The sequence below is a fragment of the Pteropus vampyrus genome, unplaced genomic scaffold (assembly GCF_000151845.1).
Source record: "Pteropus vampyrus isolate Shadow unplaced genomic scaffold, Pvam_2.0 Scaffold71, whole genome shotgun sequence".
Taxonomy (NCBI): Eukaryota; Metazoa; Chordata; class Mammalia; order Chiroptera; family Pteropodidae; genus Pteropus; species Pteropus vampyrus.
This window is the reverse complement of record NW_011888852.1, coordinates 2,759,067-2,769,896: the sequence shown is the minus strand read 5'-3', so window position 1 is coordinate 2,769,896 and position 10,830 is coordinate 2,759,067.

The window sequence follows — 10,830 nt, the reverse complement described above, 5'->3', positions numbered from 1 at the left end:
CTTCTGATGATGAAATCCTAGTTGCTGACAGACTGGCTAATTTCATGATGATAAACCATACAGTATGTAATGTATAATTTTCTAATAAAACATTTCACTTTTATTACTTCCCCAAATTTAGATACATTAATGAGATTATTACACTGTTCCTTAGTGTTAATAACTATAAAACCTGAGCACTCCTCATTATATTTTCCTCACCATTTATTTCTTGTCTTTGATATATTGGTTATATTTATTATAATATCAGCTAGTAGTTCTTTTTTGGAAAATAAAAAAGTGTGTGTTAAGAAGAAAAACAAAATTTTTTCTTTGTCATGGTTTCAGCATATATTTTGGCCCTGATTGACATAGATTAAATTTGATATTCTCTGTCATTTATTAAAATAATAACATATATATACTTCAGCTTAAATTTCCTGACAACAAAATAGATAATTAAGTCAACAATTACAACACAGCGTGAGATATGTTATTGAGTCATTAAAGGAGAGGGATTTGGGATTTTTGAAGTCAAAAGAAAGAGGCTCATTTACTTGTTTTCTCCTGTTGTAGCCTTCATTTTGGTTTTATTCTGCTTCCTCCACTTCTCCATTCAGAAGTACCTCACAGTCTGATTTCCTCTGAACAGCTCGAGACGGGGCCATAGTAGATCGGAAGGGAAATGGGGTGACGATTAGGACGGATAGATGTGCATAGAAGAACTAGAGCTGCGGGCGGATAAGGACATGGATTCATGACCGTTAAAGAGAAAGAGAGAGGGAAAATGGGAAAAGGGAATCTGTTAGAAAGAAAAGAGAGGAAAACCTTAAAGAATTCAGAGATGGAAAAGGGAAGACTTGAGGGGCTGACTAGGTGCCAACGGAGTTGGGCAGAGAGAATTCCCGGGCCTGCTGCCCCGTGCCCAGCTCTGGTAAGACAGAGCCTTGACTCTCCCTCTCCCCTACTCACCACATTGTTAAGGCTTGTCAATCTTACCCCTGTGACACACTCCAGGTCCATCCTCTCATGGCCTCCCTGAACACCAGTGAGATTCTAGCCTCACTATGGCGTTCCTGGGCAGCCTCCGGCCTCTTGCCCTCTGAGACATAGCTCTTTTTACAACAAAGGCCTCTTTCTGAAACACAAATCCGATCATATCACCCCTTACTTAAAATCATTTTGAATGGGCAAAGGACTAGAATAGAATTTTGTCCAAAGAAAATGTACAGATGGCCAATAAGAATAGGAAAAGATGCTCACCACTACAATTACTTAGAAAAATGCAAATCAAAACCATAATGAGAAACCACTCTAAGCCCATTACGATGGCTGCTAACAACAACAAACAAGCAAACAAACAAACAAAACAGAAAATTTCAAGTATTGGTGAGGATGTGGAGAAATTGGAAAACCTTGTGCATTCCTGGTGGGAATGTAAAATGCCTCAGCCCCTGCGAAACAGTATGATGGTTCCTCAGAAAAATAAATATACAGTTGCCAATTTGATCCAACAATTTCTCTTTTGGGTATATACCCCAAAGAATTGAAAGGGGGGACTCAAACAGATATTTGTACACCCATATTTACAGCAGCATTAATTCATAATAGCCAAATGGTGGAAACATCCATTTGGAAGAAGCACTTCCAAGTGCCCTTCGAAGGATGAATGGATAAACAAAATGTGGTAAATGTGTACAATGGAATATTATTCAACCCTGAAAAAGAAAGAAATTCTGGCCTATGCTATAGCATACAGGAAACTGTGAAGGCAGTATGCTAACTGAAATAAGCCAGTCACAAAAGGACAAATATCGTATGATTCCCCTTATATGAGTTACCTCCAGTAGTCAAACTCACAGAAACAGAAACTAAAATGGGGGTCACCAGGGTCTGGGAGAAGGACGGCGAATGGGAGCTATTGTTTAATGAGTTATAGTTTTGGAAGATGAAAAATGTTTGGGGCATTCATGATGGTAATGATTGTGTGACAATATGAATGCATACTTAATACCACTGAACTGAACTGTGCCACTGAACCAAAAAAATGATTAATATGGTATATTTTACATTGTGAATATTTTATGATAAAAATAATTTTGTGGCTTCCCTTTTATTTTAAGATAAAATCTCTGTTTATTAGCATGATGTGTCCCCAGCTCACCTCCCTAGCTTGTTGTTTGTCACATGGCCCACATCCCTGGTGCCTGGCATTTTGTCGTGTAAGATTCAGCTCAACCTTCATCACCTTCCCTGGGAAATCCTCCCTTACTCACTGTCCCCCTCCAAAACTAGGTCCCGTCTTCATCCTGGTTGGGTGAGCTTCCTATTTTCTAACGTAGCACCCTCTGTACACTTTCATCTCTCATTGAATTCAAAATTTTAAAATGTGTTCTTATTATAAATCCCCATAGGCTGTAAGCTACTTGAGGGTAGAGACAGTCTTTTGTTCTATTGCTTAGAACTTGGCCTCATACCCTATAGATACTTAATATATGTTTGATATCTGAATGAAGGAACTGAAGGTGATTGGAAGGAAAGGGAAATTCTGCAATTTGAACAAAACAGCTCATTTTTTTTTTTTTTATAAACAGAATCATCACAGCAACCATCTTATTTTGGAGAATGATGTGAGATTGATAATATTTTTAAGACACTTAGAACAATACCTAGCCCATAGCAAATGCCCAATAAATGTTAGATATTATTATTTACTTTTATTATTGAATGATCTATGAAACTTTAAAAATAAGATTCTCATATCCCCTTTAAAATAAGGGTTGAGACAGGAAAAATTGGCAAGGAAATGACAGACAATATTCCCTCCAGATTCCCAGGCCCCTTTAAAGACTGTCTTCAGAAGTGGTGAGGGGAATGCATGCTTGATATGAGCAGACAGGTGGTGGTATGGGGAGCCCCTATTCCAAACCAGCCCCTCCTGATATGACCAGACCACTCCCTCTGCATGTCAGCCCTGTGACACCTAACCACTCCCAGAGATGGCTCCTTCCTTGGCTGGAGGAGGGCTTCATTTAGGAGGATGATCCTAGAGGCAAATTGCCCTCCCCCTGTGACTGCAGCTGTGCCAGACGGCCTGAAGCTCCTGCCAGCAGGAGTCCCCTGGCCTAACTGCCTCAGGCCCTGCTGAGCACCCTGAGTTTCCGTTTGGCCCTCCTTTATACCTCATGAACAAAGAATACAATATACTCAGGATTTTATATACTGCCGGGTGGCTCCTGCATTTGCCAAGTTTATTTCTGTCATTTCTCCAAAATATGCAACTATCTAGATATGTCAAAGAGATATATATCAAAGAACATTTTTTTAAATTTAGTTGCGCTAAGATTTAATCTGGGGGTGGCTTTTCCTCCTTGCCCAGTTAGAGCCCAGAGAGAATATGAGGAGAAATCAAAACAACGTCTTTTGTGTGGGGCAGGGACTGTTTATTTTCTCCTACAGAAAATAAGGGAAGATCTTGGAAGAAGCTCTTGGAAGAAAAAGCTTTTACCTGAGAGCACATGGAGCTGGAACGTAAGAGCAGAGAGATGTGGTTGACCCGGTTTCTTAGCTTTTGTCATAGAATAGAAGATCAACTGCCTGGGGACCAAGAAGGTTAACATTCTGGAAGATTCCGTATCATTACTGATTTCCCAATGATTGTTCTTCTAGAGTGATTAGAACACAAGTCTGAAAACAGAAAAGGCCTGTGTGCTTGACTTTGGGGCGGCAGACAGGAAGAAAGCTGCAGAGACTAGGCCTTTGCACAGCCTGTTGTGCGTGCGTGCGTGCGTGCGTGCGTGCGTGCGTGTGTGTGTGTGTGTGTTAGCATTGCCTGGTGTCCATTACGAAGTTAGAGAAAAGCAGACTGGGTCCTGCAGCTATGAAGCCACGACAAGGGGAAAAGAGGCAGAGTCGGGGTGGCCTCAGGGCTGAAATGTAGAGAGGGAGCTCCAGCAGGCAGTCGGTTCAAGGGCGGATCGCAGCTCCGTAAGAAGACAGGACCATGCCCGTGGGCGTTTATAAAGCTTCTGGTGGTAAGTGTCTTTCATAGTTTGCCCCATAAGCTGTGACTGAAAAGAAATGTGATCCCCTTTTTCCGTAATTTTTCATTCACACTATTTATGGTTGCAGAGGCCACGGTTCACCCTGCCGATTTCTTAACAAGGCATCCTCGGGCCGTGCTGCAGTTCGGATGCCCCGTAAAGCAGGCAATTCCAAGTTATTGGGAGGGGCCGGGGACAGACAGCTCTCTTCTATGCCGGGTGAGAGGAAAATGGAGATGTAAAGAAAATGAAACAGAAAAGAGCAATGGTGTAAAAATTTAAACTAGATGTGTCCAGGAGCTAGCTATTCAGGAGGAGGATATTCAGCACAGGGCGGGGGTGGCGGGACTGGCACTATTCCTACCCACTCACCTATTTCACTCTGACAGCTGTCACCTCCATTCAACCCGAGACAATCGAGAAAGCAGGGCATGACATGCTTTATTTTATTATCTAGGCCATTGTTCCCCTCTATTAGAAAGGACATTGACCATAGTTACACTTGATGCTCTATCTACTGTGATTTCGACTCTGTCTACATGAACATAGAAGATTTCAGTCAGACTGAAATTTAGTAAGTCGTACAGCGAAAGTTTTAGCATAGTTCGATGTATGTTAAAGGTAAGGAAATAAGTCAGTGAAATGCAAAATAATAGGAGTTGTCTAATTTTCTGGTATTCATACATAATTTGAATAAATAAATCAGAATAATAAATCCTATAATCATATTTGCTATGACTGTAACTCTATATATTCAGTATTTATTTATATAAAAATTCCAGATTTATATTGAAGCATTAATTTTAATACTGTCAACACAAAGTCAAACTTATATACATAATTGAAAGAGTAAATAACTATGGAATCCAACGTTAAGAAATGTTTTACTATTGTTATTCATGTGATAAACAAGTTTTTCCTTCCTGTTTCTCCAAATATTAGTGTTACTGTTAAATCACTTATTATAGTACTTTTAGACAAATTAATCTCTTTAAAAACATGACTTTTGATATATTTAGTCTTATATGTTCATGCACAGTCCTGAAATGAGAAGAAATCATTATTCTTATTTGCAAGATTTCATTGTAATTAACCCTGGTCCTTTAATGTGTGTGAGAAGCAGAGAAAATAGTGTTGATTCAGAGATTTATTACTTTCTATCTTCTTTTCCTGAAAAATAAAATAGTTTTGCATTCTACAATGTCTAAACAATTAAACAAACAAATAGAAGAGTTAAACATGTACTTAAGTATGACACCAAACCATCTGACGTAGAGAAAAGGGACAATATTTTGTGTCATATTAGATTCTGAATCTCTAACACATATCTGTAACTTAAATGATAGAAAAGATATCCAAAAATATTAAAGACAATTCAGAATTTTCAACAACTTTTGTTCTGGAGCATCTTTTCAAAGCAAGACAAAAAGAAATAAAAAAAATATTTACCTATATAACATTTTTATTTTTAACACTCAGCAGAAACCATAAATTCAAAGACAAACATTAGACTGGGGAATATATTTGCAACAAATATAAATGTGATAGGTAACAGTATATCTGGTATATTTGCTATCTAGCAGTAAAGAGATCTTTATAAATTACATCATGTCACTCTTGACAGAAACCTTCACTGGCTCTCCATTTTTCTGAGTAAGCCAGTGTCATTATGACTGAGGAGGTCCAAACTAATCTGGCAGGCAGCTTTTTCCTACCTTCATCACCTGCCCCATGCCCCCTGCTCTCATCCACTCGACACCAGCCATGCTGGCCTCCTTGCTGTTCCATGACTACGCCAAGCCTGCTGCCATCTCATGGCCCTCCCACCCTTGCTGATGCCTCCCCTGGGGATATTCTTCCTTCAGATATTCCCTTGGCTCCTCCTGAAAGTCTGTGCTCAACCTGCTGTTAGGAGTTCTCTGATCCAAGAGGCAACCCCCCTCCCATCTGGACTCTCCTTTTTCCTGCTTTATTATCTGTGTCATACTATGACATATTCTTTTTGCTCTTGTTTTTTCAATTTTAGTCTATTTCTCTCCACTAGGACGTAAATTCATGAAGGCGAGGATTTTGTTCACTCCTTTTCCCAGACCACAGAAGTGTCCTGAATATAGTAGATAGAAAATATTGGCTGAATGGAGGGATCATGACATACAATGAACTTCTATAAACCGATGAGGAAAAGATTAAAATCCAACAAAAAAGTGGTTATAAAATTCACAGAAGAAATATAAATGTTCAATAAACATGGAAAATTCTTAAACTTATAGAAGAGATTTCAAGTTTCCAGTGTGATTATATAATCGCATCTTTTTTATCCATTTATCTGTGGATGGACACTTGCATTGTTTCTATATCTTGGCTATTGTAGATAATGCTGCTATGAACATGGGGGTGCAGACACACTTCTTCAAGATCCTGTTTTCATTTCCTTTGGATAGGTGCCCAGAATTGGATCTGCTGAATCTTACGGTAGTTCTATTTTAATTTTTTGATGACACTCCATACTGTTTTCCATTGTACCAAGTGACATTCCATTAACAGTACACAAAGTTCTCTTTTCTCTACATCTTTACCAGCATTTGTTATCTCTTGTATCTAATACACTTTTTATTTACAATTAAAAAAGGAAGAAAAATTTTAAACAGGATGATACCGATAAAACATTTTAATTTGTTGCATTCATTGGCATAGAGCTGGGTAAAATTCAGCCTCTTTTCTCAGGAAGCAAACAAACTGAGACAAGAGAAATGTTAAGACATGAAGTGTTTGGAATGTTTATCAGAGAAACAACAAAATGCAAACTATACTTAAAAAGAAGAACTATTACTTAAAAAAAAAAGAATAGATTATGAAGCAAAGTATAAGATAACATTACAGAAGTAAAAGGGAGGAGTCCAGATGAGAGTTTCCTCAAAAAATTAAAAACAGAACTACCATATGACCTAGAAATTCCACTTCTGGGTATTTATCCAAAGAAAGCGAAAATAATAGTTTGAAAAGATGTGTACCCTATGTTCACTGCAGCATTATTCACAATAGCCAAGATATGGAAGCAATCTAAGTGCCCACCAACAGATAAATAGATAAAGAAGACGTGGTATATATAGACAATGGAATATTACTCAGCCATTAAAAACTAAAGTCTTGTCATTTGCAACAACATGGATGGACCTAGAAGGTATTATGCTAAGTGAAATAAGTCAGACAGAGAAGGACAAATACCATATAATTTTACTTATATGTGAAATCTAAAAAACAAAACAAACAAACAAAAGTAAACAGAAACAGATTCAGATATAGAGAACAAACTGATGGTTGCAAGAGGAGATAGGAAGTGGGGGATGGATGAAAAAGGTGAAGGGAAATAAGTACAAACTTTCAGTTATAAAATAAATTTAAGTCACAAGGATATAATGTACAGCATAGGGAATATAGTCAATAATATTGTGATAAATTTGTACAGTGACAGATGGTTACTAGATTTATCACAGTGATCACTCTGCAAGAAATATAAATGTTAAATAACCATCAGTGAATTCTCTGTGTCTGAGTCTGCTTATGTTTTGTTCTTTTTTTTTTTTTTTTAGATTTCATGCGTAAGTGAAATCACATAGTATTCATCTTTCTTGGATTCAAAGATACAGAGAACAAACTAATGGTTGCCAGGAGGGTGGGGGTGTGTGTGGAATGGATAAAAAAGGCGAAGGAGAATAAGAAATACAAACTTACAGTTATAAAATAAATAAGTCATGAGGATGTAATATACAGCACAGTGTATGTAGGCAATATTGTAATAGTTTTGTATGCTGACAGATGGTTATAAGACTTACCACGGTGATCACATTGTAAGAATATAAATGTCAACTCACTATGTTGTACTCCTAAAACTAATATAATATTGCATGCCAACTATACTTTAATAGAAAATTTAAAAAGAACAAAACTAGTTTTGTAAACGCACATGATTTAAAATACATATGTTCGAATTAAAATAAAATGTTTTTTGAACAACAAAAGTAATGTTGAATAACTATGTTGTATACCTGAAACTCATATAATGTGGAATGTCAACTAAGCTTTAGTAAAAAATAAAAAATACATTTTTAAATTAAAAATAAAAAAGAAATTGAGAAGTCATTTTGGATGCATCTGCTCTATGATTGAAGGAAAAAAAGATAACACTACAGCCAAGAACTAGCATAATCATCAATAGTAAACAGGCAGAATTTTGAAAGGCAACCTCCTGGGTTGGTGTCCTCGAGGGGCAAACATCCAAAGAGTGTAGCGTTAAGATAGAGAGTGACCAGATGTACTAATGTTGCTATAGTGCCTATATTAATGAGGGCTTACCCATGCCAGGTACTGTGTTAATTAGGATGGCCTCGCTTATCTAATTTTCACACAGCCTGTAAAGTGAACACTCGTTTCACAGATGAAGTGATTGGTTCAGAGAGATTCACATGACTAGAAAGTGTCGGAGCAAGAACTCCAGCCTGGACCTGTCTAATCTGGAGCCCTGTGATTAATTACCATGATTCCTGGTCTCCTATGTATTTTAGGGTGCTACACACTATACCTACCAGAAAGGACGTATTAAGCGTCTCATAAAAAGCCAAGCTGGCTTTCGGAAGTATTTATCAGTAAGAACTTGAAACATTAGAAATATAAAATGTGTGACTGTATAAAGGTGAGTCCCATTGGTTCACCATTTGTACTGCTTTGTGGGTCTAATGAATTCCACTGCGGCACAGAGCATAGATTAAAAAACAGGTATGTCTCACATGCGAAAACTCACACAAGGAGGATCAGCGGAGGATCCTCTTCTCTGTCCTTTGAGAAGTGTGCGGGGTCTGGGTACTCTGGCCCGCAGTGTGGGTCTAGTACACCTACAGGAATGGCATCCCTGTGGTTTCTGTTTTTACAGGACGAGCACATTTATTGAGAGTCACGATGTGCCAGGAATGCAACATGGACAGGAAGAAGAGTCTGGAACTTCTGACTTCAAAGAATTTAAAGTTTGGATGAAGAATCAAATGAGGAAGCAGATATTATGGTTGTGATATAAATGCCAGGACAAAGGTAGGCACTTGCCCTTGGGTGCAAAAGAAAGGCAGCCGATCCAATTTTGCGCAGTTGACTAAAGGCTTCCTAAGAGAGGTCTTTTTCAAAGCAAATCTTTATTTCATCTATGTGAAGTCAGAGGTACTGGACCAAATGACCTCTTTAGTCCCTTCACAGAGTTTTGTGACACTGAGCATGGTAAATGGATCTTATGAAAAGGAGGACTTCGACTCCACTGCTAAGCTTCTCTGCCAAAGATAAGAGAACAAAAGGGCTTTGAAGAGCCATTAGAGAGATTTAACTAGGGTGACCAGCTCCTCAGGGGTTTGTTGGAGACTTTCTGGATGTTAACCCATTTCCCGTTTCCCCAAGAAACCGGGGGCGCTTGTGGCTGCAGTGTTTATCCCGAGATAACTTGCAGATTACAGTCCTAACCTTACCCTCAAAGTTTGCCATGAAATATGTTGCTTTCATTACTATTTTCTCATCGTTCTAGTATATCGAGAGTCTTTGGAAACAAATAACATCATTCTATTTATAGCATCCTGTTTTCAGTAGTTCCATCACTGAAAATGTCAAATCTTAGAAAACGTAGCATTCCTACGTGTGATGTTAAATGAACTCAGGCAGCGAGCTGCACTTTTTCTTTTCCAAACAAGGATTAAAATCCTACATTTGACAATAAAATTATTAACTGCTGTAGTAACTAACTACTGGATTGTTATGAGATCTCCAATATTAAAACCTTCTAGAATTGAGGAGGTGACTATATGTAGGTCTGAAGCGACTCGAGCTAGAGAAAGGTATAGAAGTTGGGGTTCCTCCCGAAATCCTTCCTGGACTGGATTTTCTATTCCACCTGCTACCAGTTCTTTTCCAGAAAACAGGAAAATAAACAGCCTTCTGGACCATCAGACTGAGCTAGTGGTTGTTTCAAAGCTGTTGGCCGTGAAAATAAACTATTTACACATCCTTTCTGTGGTTTTGCTTTCAAATTTGTTGATTTAAAAAGAAGGGAAAAAAAAATCATGACCTAAGTGAACACAGGAAGAAGATGGAGGAGACAGAACAGATGATATTTATGACTGACTGAGAATTTTAATCTCAGCAGCTAAAACAATGAACTCAGGATCACTGGAAGTGGATGTAGTTGACTTAACAGATGGTAGGCGGCTCCCGTCAGAGAAGACTGTTCTGAGCATGAGCCTAATTGAGTAGTTCATATCTGTATAAATTAACATTTTTTAAAGCCTTTATATTCTCAGGAGAATTTTCCGGGTAAACATTTAGAGTTTCCTAGGTCTTATTAGTGGACAACTTATCATAGGACAAAGGTTAAATTCACCAGTTCAAAAATTATACATTGGAAACTCAAATGGACCATGATCTGTCTTAAATACGATGCAAAAATTTGATAGCTGAAGATGTACTCTTTCTGGTTTTCATGATGTTCTTCTGTAGGATCTGTTGTTTGAACAGCTCCTTGGGGCAAACATCTGCCCACGTGAAATCTTATTAGAAAAATAACTTCATTTAAATCTTCCCTCATAGCCCTCTCATGCAAATTTCAGTGTAGAGACAAGCACGCTAGGGAAAATTGGAGCAATTAAGTATGTCGAAATTAAACTATTTTTTATTTTTAGGTATATTCTATAGTAATTTTTACATACAACCGCATGTTTAACACTGAAAATCTGTAATTTTCTTCTTTAGATTCCTAAAAACTGGCCCAATGAAACCTAAA